Source organism: Canis lupus, chromosome 34 (genome assembly GCF_003254725.2).
Source record: "Canis lupus dingo isolate Sandy chromosome 34, ASM325472v2, whole genome shotgun sequence".
NCBI lineage: Eukaryota > Metazoa > Chordata > Mammalia > Carnivora > Canidae > Canis > Canis lupus.
The window spans coordinates 34,953,221-34,965,170 of record NC_064276.1 but is presented as its reverse complement, the minus strand read 5'-3'; the positions used below and the strand labels follow the sequence as shown (position 1 = coordinate 34,965,170).

The window sequence follows — 11,950 nt, the reverse complement described above, 5'->3', positions numbered from 1 at the left end:
CCCGCCCCAGGCGCGCCCCCGCGCCCCGGCCTCCTCGCGCGCCGTCTGGGCGGCTGGCGCGCGGCGCTGTCTGCGGTGCACCCGGCGCAGACAGGATGTGCCCTCCCCGCCCCACCCCCGCCCGCCGCCCGCCGCCCGCCGCCCGCCCTCCTTCCTTCCTCGAGTCGCCCAGCCGGCTGTCTGGGGCCGCCGCCGCCCCGCCCCGCCCGCTGCTCCGCGCTGACTGCCAGACCCGGGGGCGCCCCGGCCGCTCGGCTGCCGCGCGCCGGGGGAGGGGGAGGGGGACGGGGAGGGGGCGGGGGCGGGGGGCGCGCAGGGGAGGGGAGGGGCGGGGCGGCCGCGCCGTGCACTGTGCGCGACCCCAGCAGCCGGCGGGGCGGAGGCGCCGCCGCCCGAGGTCAGGCACGGGCGACCCTCCCCCCGCGAGGCCGCAGCTGGGCCGCCCCGCCCCGCCCCGGAGGCAGCCGGGTGGCGGCCGCCCTGCAGCGCCCCGCCGGGGGCCCCGCGCCCCGCCCCGCCCACCCCCCCGCGGGGCCTCCCGCCAGCTGCCCGCCCCGCCCCGCCCCGCCCCGCCTCGGCGGCCCCCGCCCGGACGCCTTCCCCGGCCTGACCTCCCTCCGCCCTGCGCCCTGCGCCCTCCGGCCCGGCGGGACCCGGAGCGAGCGCGTCTGCCCCCCGCGCCCCCGGGCCCCCCCTCGGCCCCCCCGGGACCCCCCGGCTCCCCGGGACGCCCCCCGCTCCCCGCCGCCCACGGAGGGCTTTCGAGGGGGACACGGAACGCGGTGCAGGCGCGGCCGGGGCGAGTGCGCGGGGCCCCCGGGGCGAGCCGAGGGCCGGGTGGGTGCGCCCCGGGTGGGTGCGCCCCGGGTGGCCGAGCAGCCTGCTGAACTCTGCCGACGTGCTCCGTCCCATTTCGAAACGCCGAGAAATCCCCTTTTCTCCACCCCCACCGCACGATCAGGAACCGAAATAGGCCCCCGAGTTGCACTGCACAGAATTCAGAGGACTCGGGCTTCGTCTCGGGGGGTTGGTTTTCTTTTTTCTTTCCCCCCCCCTTTTCGCCCATTTTTGTCCAATTTCTCCTGGTTTGACCGCTTCGAGGTCGCTTCTGCGGGGTCCGCGGGTGGAGCCAGCCGGCTGCGAAGGGCCCCGGGCTCCGAGGCCTTTTTCCTCCCTGGAGGCCTCCCGGAGGCTCGCAAACCTCCCACGTCCCCTGCCTCCCGCCCCCAGCGTCGTGCTCCCGGGTCGTGCCCCCTCGCCCACCCCCCACCTTCCCCTCCCTCCTGACTGCCTCCTTTGCTGAACATGAATAATTCCGCAGCACTTCCCATCTGTTATTGCCATAGAGACAGAAGCTCGGCAAAGATAATGATGTTCTGTGCAGAACCAGTGGGGGGAGAACAGCATCTGTGAGTCTGGGGGATAGATTTTTCTAACCGCGAGAATATATCTAGAAGGCCCGGCTGCACATCCCAAGTGGAAGACTGGACAGTCCCGAGGCCTGGCGTCCGGTCAACTCTTGGCACCTGGCTCGTGTCCCTCGAGAACAAACAATTTGGGGGGAACCAAAATGACATCTCTCTCTTTTTTTAAAGTGATTCCAAACTGCAATTAATGATAAATGTTTAGTACTCATTCTATCAGCCACAAAAATAATTACTTGCTAGCATGTCCAAAGGCCTAAGGACCAAAATAACTTGGACAGTAAATAGACTTTTGAGAAATCAAACGCATTATCCCCTCTACTGTTCTTTTGACTTGCTTTCCCCAGGAATCTGTTTTTTTGAGGGAAGGATCTTTTGTGCCTGTTATTTTATGTACAATGGTTTGAGAAATAGTGACAGGCAAATGTAGCTAGAACCAATCAAGCTTGGAGGGCATTTTTTCCCCCATTATTCATCAAAGTACAAAACGTACCGAATTAAAATTCACTTTGCCCTTGAATTCCCAAGGTCTCGGCCTCAAAGGTACAGGTTTGAACACAAGTGAAACTAAGCAGGGTACATTTACATAGGTCTGAGGCAGATGGGGAGACTCATTCTAAGCCGGATTTTTTGCAGGCCTACGTAAAGATTGTCAGCGATTATCAGCAAAATTGATTGTATACCATGAAATAAAGAACACTGAAGCAGATGATAATGGTTCTTTATCTCAGAATTAAATGGACACAGAATACAATCCTTCAAAAGAAGTAAGCACTGTAAGGTAATGAATATTTTAATTCCCGTATACTGACAGCCTTCGTCAGTGTTGAAAAGTCAACTCAATACTGGTTAGTAAATAGCTATTAGGTAGGTTTCGGATGGCCTCCTACCTCATCTTGTTGGCTGCCAGCAGGAGCCGAGCAAGACCCCTCTAAGTGTGTGCTTGTGTGCAAATAAGAATTCCAAATGATTGGAGGGGAGGAGGAGCCTCCCCATTGTCTCATCTTCCACTAAGCAGTACAGCTCCGAGATCCAAACTAACTGGTACTAGAGGGTCTAGAATTTCTTCTTCGTTAGTTATGCCGCTCTGGTAGTAAGAGAAACCAAGAATTTAGAGGTTATAAATTCAAAGACTCCTGACCTGTGACCTGATAAATGGTTTGGGGCACATGCTCGCCTCTGGTCTCCATTTCCCTATCTATTGGTAATGACCTACCACTATTAATTATGAAGAATATGAAAATGAGAAGGATGGGGGGTAAAGTGCAAACACTCAAGGTAAATTAATTTTATTTTCATGAAGGAGGGGGAAGAAGAAAGGTCAAATAAATGTTAACAGAGCACACAAACACAGGCTTGTGTTTTTGTTTACACCCCCTTGTGCTCTTTTCCAAGGAAGAAAAACCAGTTGTAGCTTGATGATTCTAGTGCCTCTTCTCCCCTCTTCCTTGATCTTCAACAACAAAAAAGCTTGTTTGACATATTTTCTATCAGCAAATCAGATGCTACAAGGTCCTTCAATTTCACAAAAGAATCTCAACTATTTCCTTTTCCACTTCATTTTTTTCTGTAGCGTTTCATTTATTTCAACTTGTCTGAATTATGACGCAGCTGATGCTCTTTAACTTCCTCCCAGCACTTTAATCTTTGTCCTACCTACCCCCCTCCCCACCCCTCCCGCCCTTACCCCCACCTCCCAGTGCACATTAAGCCTCATATTAGTTTAATGCTACTGTCCCTGCTGGTGCAAAGTGTCTTCCCCTCATTGACTAGGCTTCCTCCTCTTATCTGCCAAATCGATACTATATCTACAAGATCCTAATCCCCATTTTCATGCCTTAAATAAGATGAAAACCAGATGCTTAAAAACTATTAACCTCCTCTTCCTGAATAGTGTCACGCAGCACTTTTTTTTTTTTTTTTTTTTCAGGTTTTAACTTAGGCTCTGTGAAATCGGAAAGGAAGTCTGAGGAAGAAAGCAAAAAGGAATAATAACCAGAGAGGGTAAAACAGAGAAAATCATATTCGAAGTGTGAATTTTCAGTCCTTAAATTGGAACAAACTCTAAAATCAATGTAACAGACACACGAAGTGGATTTCATGGTCAATTCTAGGAATTCCGTGAGTGGTTAGAAAGTGTGGCAAAGTTTGACTTACTGCGAATCAGGCCTTTTCTCTTTTTCAGGAGAAAAAAAAGTCATAATTAGCCCCATATTGCCAAGCTATGATTCAAAACCTGCGAGGCAAGAGGTGTTGTCTAATTGTAGTGCTTGACTATAAGTAGTTCAAAATGCTTCACACTTTCCTATGAGAAATATACAAGAAATTCCCTTTTTAATAAAAGAGAAGTTGAGGCACAGTCTAGGTTACGGGCCAAACCCACCATGCTGATCAGCGGCGGAACAGGGGTCAGTATGACATGCATTTGACCCATATCACTGGAGTTTCCATTCTTCATTTTCTCACTCTTCTTGGTGCTCAGTCCCATAAGCTATAAGGACTGATTCAAATTAGCCAAAAAAGAGCAAATATTAAAACTTATAGGTAGGTAGCATTGTACCAATGCCTGGGGACTATTTATCAGAACCCACAGTAATACTTACCGGTACTATGAAGCATTGCTCTCTGATAGTCTACTCTCTATTCTGTTTCTTTATATTTCATGTCACCACTAATGCATGCAACCCACAATTTAAGAAACAATGCATTAAAGAATAGTAACCGATGTTAACATTTATGTGATATTTACTATTTCTAGGCTCTGTTCTAAGCATTTTATGTATGACTCATTGAACCCTCGAAACCACCCGATAAGGGCAGCCCGGGTGGCTCAATGGTTTAGCACCACCTTCAGCCCAGGGCATGATCCTGAAGTCCTGGGATCGAGTCCCACATCAGGCTCCCTGCATGGAGCCTCCTTCTCTCTCTGACTGTCTCTGTCTCTCTCTCTCTCTCTCTCTCTCTCTCTATCCCTCATGAATAAATAAAATCTTAAAAAAAAAAAAAACCACCCAATAAAATAGTAGCTATTACAGATGAAGAAACTGGCAGAGAGTTGTGCTCAAGATCATATAGCCAGGTAGATCCTTCCCCTCAAATTGTGAAAAATATTATACACATGATTTTCAAATCTGAATTGTATGTAAGATCAATCTGTATGTAAAAAAATAGGATTAAGGTTTATGTTCTCTGATTCGAAGGTCACAAAGTATTGTATCACCCCCACTGCCTCTCTGATATAGTGTTTGAGATTGCCATGATATTTTTTTTTACTAATATCCAGGTTTAACTGAAAATGTATTGCATATTATTATGATTAATCTCTATCATTATATAATTATTAATCTCACAACAATGTCTCAAGTTAGGTAATATTACCCCCACTTATCAGATGAGAAAACTGGTATTTTGGCTTTATCTGAAATCTTTACTATGGTTTGCTGTCTATATCGGATTCATCGGTCACCTAGCGGAATCCTATTATAATGGTGCACATGGATAAGGAAACTTTGATCAGAGGAGGATGTAGAAATAGAATGCATTCATGTATATAGCTCAGGGAGGTTTGAAAGCTCTGGTAAAGGACCAAAGCAGGGAGTTCTGGGCCACCAAATGGTAGAGTGAGAATTATAGTGGCTTCCCATAGAGTTGGCTGCCCAGCATTGTGTCTTTTCCTGGCTCCCGTCCCGCTCTCTGAACCACATGGCCACAACAGCAGGGCTTCTGAAGCTACGGTTGACCTTCCACGCAATCGTAGCCAGCTGGACCAGCAATAGGCACCTGAGCCAAGCTGGGCCAACGAGCACTTCCCAGAGGTGTTTGCAATGGGCACTAAAAGAGTCTGGCCTTAGCCTGGCTGGTGTATTGAATGGAGAAAATAATAACCTTCAGAACTCTTGGGGGTCATGCTTGCTGTATCATGGAAAAGCGGTGTAAGCCGGTAGGCCGGGAGAAACCAAAATGAGGCAGGTGTAAAGAGGAGCTGATAGAGTGCTGGTAAGACTCAAGTCGTAGGCTCCAGTGTGTTCCCATGCGGAGCTGTACTCCTGCCCTTGGATGCTCCTGCAACCTTGAACGGAATCCCCTTTTTTGCTTAAGCTAGTCAGAGCAGGTTTCTGTTCCGTGCAACCAAAAGAGTCAGAAAGAAATGGAAGGATGGGATAGTGGCAGGAACACCTGCCCACTTTAGTTCTACATATCACTGGGCTTAGTTTTAACTACCAGATCTCACTAAATTTAGATTCCTCAAGCAAAAACAAAAATTAAAAAAAAAAAACAACTACTAAAGCATCCCATCTTTTTTGCCTTTGGCATATAAAATATTTAAAAGAACTTCTTGCTTCTTTTACATATAGGGGTCTCCAGGCCAGTGTTGTCCGAGAGAAATTTCTGCAGTGATGGATATATCCTTTATCTACACTGTCCAATCAGAAGCCCATAGCTACATGTGGCTGTTGCATACTGAAAATGGGGCTAATCGAGGAAGATAAAGAATTTTTAGTTTCACTTTAATACATGTAAGTTTAAATAGCCACTGTATGTGGCCAGTGACTCTCACAGTAATTAAAAATAGATTTTCTTCTGTGACAAAATACAAATAGTACAGTTGATTTGCAGGGTCAAGATGAGAATCAAAAGAAAACTGGAAGTAGTGCAGAAATAGTGCAGAAACACCCAGGAACAACTGTGAAATGTCTGACTCAGTCACTGTAAACCACATCCCCACCTCCCAACCCATAAGAAGATGGAAAAGGCTAATAGGAATTAACCTGTGAAACAGACAAAAAGAAAGGAACCAAAAAAGGGAAGAAAGGAAGGAGGAAAGCAAGAGAAGCAAAAACGCTTTGAAGACAGAGAATGGTTCTCTGGGGGCTCCTGGGTGCCTCCGTTGGTTAAGCATCCGACTCTTGGTTTTGGCTCAGGTGGTGATCTTGCTGTCCTGGGATCGAGCCTCCACTGGGCTCAGTGCAGAGTCTGCTTTAGGTTCTTTCTCCTTCTTCCTCTCCTTTCCCCTCTCTCTCTCTAATAAATAAATAAAATCTTTAAAGAAATAAAAAATAAACACAAAATAACAAATAAAATAAAATAGTTCTCTGGTCAGAATAAAATTTACCCAATGGCGGGGGCACTGGGCTGGCTCAGTCGGTAGAGCATGTGATTCTTGATATGGGGTTGTGACTTTGAGCCTCACCTTAAGAGCAGAGGTCACTTAAAATTAAAATCTTCAAAAATATTTTTTTTACCTGATTGCATTAACAAACCTACAAAACAAACCTCTCCCTCAGAGGGCATAACTGGCCAGCAAGATTAGCAAGGCTATCTCAATTATGGAGTATGAATGCATCAGCCTTGAAGGATCCAGAAAGCAAATGGAGTATTTCGCCTTCCTTATTCTGAAGCAAATTCCTGATTGTAATTGAGCTTCCCAAACCCCTGGCATGTGGAGAGGTCTGTGTCAATGCAAATGTCCAGTTCCTTTCTAGCTGTAAACAAATGCATGCCGGGCTGATTGTGTGCAGCAGATGCTATGAGTTGGGTTAAAGGGAACTTGCATAAATAAATAAATAAATAAATAAATAAATAAATAAATAAATAAATAAATGGAACTTGCTCACAAACCAGATCCAATCTTGTCTGTTGACAAAATCAAGTGCCTGAACCATCAAGGCAAAGAACTAGGTCCTAATTAACCCAGATAATGTCAACCGGGTCTATCCCCCCCCCCCCCCCCCCCGGCAGACACCCAAATGGCCTCCTCGCACAATCCCTCACCTGTCCCAGGGACTTGTCCTCAAAATATTAATTTCTCATGCAGAATCAGGAGAAACTCTGGAGCCCCTCAGTGGATTCTGGCCTGGGCCAATAAGAACAGGAGAACTAGAGAGGTTAGGAGTAGAAGACGGTGAGACACATGAGTTAATTTAAAAGGATGGATAGCAAGAGAAACCAAGGGCCAGCAGCATTCTTATTAGGGAAGTGCTGGGGAAAAAGAGTTCAATTTCTTCTTCAAGATGCATCCAGATTTGGGGTGCCTGGCTAGCACAGTCAGTAGAGCATGCAACTCTTGATCTTGGGGTTGTGTGTTTATTACTGAAGAATAAAATCTTTAAAAAAAAAAATGCATCCAGATCCAACTTACTGAAACAAAGAGTAGTATAACCATTTTTTATAGAAAATTTTTACTTTTTATTTCTGCCCACCCAAGAAGGACCTATTAAGTCCCCAAGCAATTTTTCTCAAAGTGGGGTTTACCAAGCACCTGCACCAGAGTCATCTGAGGAACTTGCTAAAAATCTAGGCTCTTGGGCCCCCGGAATTGCCAAATTCGAATCGCAGGGGTTGGAGTGCAGGAATCAGCACTTTGAAAGAAATGTCCAGACGCATCTCTGCCTTCTCAAGTCGGAGAAGCTTCTACACCAAGGGAAGTCTATAGAAAAGGTAGAGGGGGGATCCCTGGGTGGCTCAGCGGTTGAGCGCCTGCCTTCGGCCCAGGGCGTGATCCTGGAGTCCTGGGATCAAGTCCCTCATCGGGCTCCCTGCATGGGGCCTGCTTCTCCCTTTGCCTGGGTCTCTGCCTCTCTCTGTGTCTCTCATGGATAAATACATAAAATCTGAAAGAAAGAGAAAGAAGAAAGAAAGAAAAGAAAAGAAAAGAAAGAAAAGAAAAGAAAAAGAAAAGAAAAGAAAAAAGGTAGAGGAAAGAATTCTTCTACCTGAAAGGGTCGAGGGACAGCTATGGCTGCAGAAGCCCTCAGACCAGCCGCTTGGGCAGATAGGACCCTGCTCAAACGTCGCCTTCCCAGGGAGAAAGGAGCCAGGCCCACTTTCCAGCCTCTGTCAGTTTGTCCTACCACACTGAGGCAGTTGGGCTTGTGGTTTTTGTTTCTGTTGTTTTACTCTTTTACAAAATTTGCAAAATTAAGTGAAAAAGAGCACTGGAATTTTATCTTTTTTTTCCCCTCTCTTGGATTCTAGCCTCCCTAGCAGCAGTCAAGCAGCCCTAACCTTTTTCTTGAAGTAAAAAAAAGTTCTAGAGACACGACTGTTTCCCAAAACATAATATTAAAAATCTTTCGCGACATTAAAAATTGATTAAAAATCAATCTTTTGTTTCCAAAAAACAAGGAAGAAAGCAAGGCAGTAAGGCTCAACCATTTTTGTGAGCTGATTGCAGAAGTAAAACTTTTATTTCCTGCATGTTTACACAACGCGGAAAGGAAGAATATTATGTTCTTGGTGTTCAGTAAGTGAAATAGTAAGAGATGAACATATGGTAAAAATGTGGCATGGTTAAATAGCAAAATTAAACATTTTTCAGATCCTTTGACTTAATAGTTACTCTTCTAGAGATGTATCCTAACAGAGTCACTAGAAAAGTACAAAAAGATATGAAACAAGGCTGTACACAAGTGGTGTTTACAATAAAGAAACATTAGAAACTTCTGATATGAACCACATCAACCATGATGCCAGCAACTTCTCCATCCTCTTCTAACAGAACCCATCCTGCTCACAGTCTTTTGCTGTGACCTAGACTATTCCTTGAGCAAAGGGTGGACACCGAATGGATGAGGAATGGGGACCTGAATCATAGGCTGGGCAATAACTGAGACTTAGCCCGACCCCCAAAGTCCTGGTCCAGAGGGGTTGATACTAATTAGGCCAGTTAAACGTTCTCCTTTTACAAATTAACAGAAAAATACAGAACTAGCCATTGGAATCGACATATATATTTTTCTTTAGAAATAAATTATAGAGTTATATATTAAGATGTCAGGCAATAAAATGGTTGCTTACAAATATGCCTTATATAAGTACAGAAGTTATGTTCATAAGAAAATATTAACGACACTGTTGTTTTATCCATTAATGTCTCAACCATTTACCAGTTAAATTAGTTACAGTAGGTGGTCAACATCTTCTTTCATTGACAGCATGGGAAATGAGTGTTGATAATAAAGTCTTATAGTCACAAAGTTAAATATCTTGGATTTTAAAGCTCACTAGAATTGGCCTCTGTGGGATATGAATATTGGCTCTGTTACCAAAATCAGAGACTGGATTTCTAATGAATAGGTTTTCTTTACACAGGTAATATAGATTTTAAAGAAACCACATGGGCTCATTAAAGGTTAATATAAATGTGAAATTACTACCCTGAAGTTCCATTAGCCACTCTGTTGATTTTTAAATAAATCAGCTTGTCAAATAAAGCTCTATATAATATTTTCCTCATGTGCTTCAGTCACCTTCTCCTGAATGGACAAACGCCAGGCAGTCAGTATGTTTTACACATTTAAAAATAGGTAAGATAAACACCGCATTACCATAATTTTAGGCAAATGGAGAACAACCTGCCAATAAACGTTACAAAATTATTTCACCCATATCCATACTGGAACTTCCAAGGACTTCCATGAAGTACTGGGACCCTCCCAACCCTGCGCCTACTCGGATATTCTATAGAGAGACCTTTCCCTGAACTAGAAGACCTTCCGGCGTCACCTCTCCACGGTTGTCTCTTATGATGCCAACCATAACACCTGCTCCATTTATTGTTCACATATCAAAATGTCAGAAATGTGCATCCACTGTTAATCAGCTGCATCCAATTTCTGCCCTTCAGGATATAACCTCTCTATTCTTTAATTCTTATCAAAAGCACAGTTGTAAGAAATGCTATTCATCAAAGCACAGTTGTGAGGAATGCTATTCATCAAACATTTCCTGGAGAACTGGAAGGCTGTTCAGTCCTCTAGGCATGTTATATTTATTTTTCCCCCTTAGACTTTCTCCTTGGATGAAATGAAACCATCAATGTCCATATTTAAAACAAGGAGAGTCCCTTTCCTCACCAGAATTTGGTATTATGCTCTTCATCTGTGTAGCGGATAATCTAAGAAAGAGCCACGTATCCTTCATTGGTTGAGGATGACGTGGTGTTTCCTTCTTGAGGACCCATGAGAGGTATTTCCATTGGGCCACGACTGCTTTACTTCTGTCTTACAAATACTCAAAAGGTTGTTATTAGCCACGTTTCCCCCACCCCACCCCCACCACTCCTTACAAGCTCAGAATCAGATTTGTAGACCACACCCAGTTATAGTCATGTGTTGGCTCTACACCTGGTTTGATTTTTATTTCTCACCTTAAATTTCTCATTGCTCTCATTTCATCCAGGAGACAAGGAAGGAAGGAGGGAGAAAGAGAAGTTGAGAAACTGGGGGCACCTGGGTGGCTCAGGTCATGATCTCCGGGTCCTGGGATGGAGCCCCGCACCAGGCTTCCTGCTCGGTGAGGAGTCTGCTTCTCTCTCTCCTCCCTGCTCCTGCTCTCTCTCTCGCTATCTCTGTCTCTCTTTCTCTCAAATCTAAATAAAAAATTAAAACAGAGAGAGAAAGAGAAACTGGAAGTTCGGATTCACTCATGCTATTTCTCAGTTCCTGTCACATGCAAATGTAAGGGTAATGTCTACCTTCTAAATACGAAGATCACTTTCAAGGTATTTGTACCAAGAGAGCCTCAGTGCCAAGAGAGAGGGCAAAAAGTTGCTATTTCCTTTTATCTTGTCCATGTAATTTCATCAGATGATTTCAACAGATATCCATTCCATTTACTTCAAGGCCCTGAGAGGTGGAGGATTATATGGGCACCATGAACTGGAAACCAGAAAGTCCTCAGGCTCCTACGTAGCCTGGTACCACCTTCATTTCTTCAGAACTTCGACTTACACGTGGCAGCCTTTCATTTGAGATCTGTTCATATCTCTACCTTTAAATAAATCATCAGAAACGAGACTCTCCTGGGCTCTGAATGTCGTTCTAAACTGGGCTACGCTGGTCAGGCCACACCTGGGAGTGACATTCCTGGATCATGTAACCAGCTTTTACCTAACTTGCTGGAACAAAGGTCATGGGCATTAAAACATGACTGCCTAGAAGAGCCTTTGGGCAAGACAGCTCCTTTAGAGGGAATGCAAACAACATCTAGAATATCATGAAAGAGTTAGATAAGAAGGTTCTCTCCTCCCTTTAACACCTACTAAAATTTGGGCCACCCTTCAAAGCTAGTATCATTTCCCAGATCTTTTGTTTTTTTTTAATTTTTATTTATTTTTGATAGTCACACAGAGAGAGAGGCAGAGACACAGGCAGAGGGAGAAGCAGGCTCCATGCACCGGGAGCCCGACGTGGGATTCGATCCCGGGTCTCCAGGATTGGGCCCCGGGCCAAAGGCAGGCGCTAAACTGCTGCGCCACCCAGGGACCCCTTCCCAGATCTTTTGTGAAGATTTGCCTGTGTATCTGTCTCAGCCTTTCCTGGCCTCACAACCATTGATACTTACCACATTATGTATTATAATGTAATTTTATGATCTTAGATCATCACCTGTATGGAAAGATCTGACAGGGCAGGAACTGCATCTTATCCATGTCGATACCCGCCCCCTCCCACTCCCCCCCCCCCCCCCAGGGTTTGGTATGGTTCCTCTACACGGTACTGTCAGTATTTGTTCTTGGCAACACA

General features: G+C 45.5%; 1 long non-coding RNA gene across 5 annotated transcripts in view; it reads left to right on the top strand.

Moving 5' to 3' along the window:
* Nucleotides 1-11,215, top strand: part of LOC112645949 (uncharacterized) — a 53,005-nt gene extending 41,790 nt beyond the window's left edge. Inside the window, exons 1-7 of one of the 5 annotated variants that reach the window (XR_003127371.3) lie at nt 796-1,026; nt 1,347-1,409; nt 2,061-2,205; nt 3,355-3,545; nt 5,780-5,941; nt 10,605-10,718; nt 11,048-11,215. This is a non-coding gene — a long non-coding RNA (uncharacterized LOC112645949). Of the gene's footprint in view, nt 1-795; nt 1,027-1,321; nt 1,410-2,060; nt 2,206-3,354; nt 3,546-5,779; nt 5,942-10,604; nt 10,719-11,047 lie in introns of those variants that run through there. The other 4 variants (XR_003127367.3, XR_003127368.3, XR_003127369.3 and 1 more) reach the window with 4 other exon arrangements.
* Nucleotides 11,216-11,950: the final 735 nt, after the last annotated feature.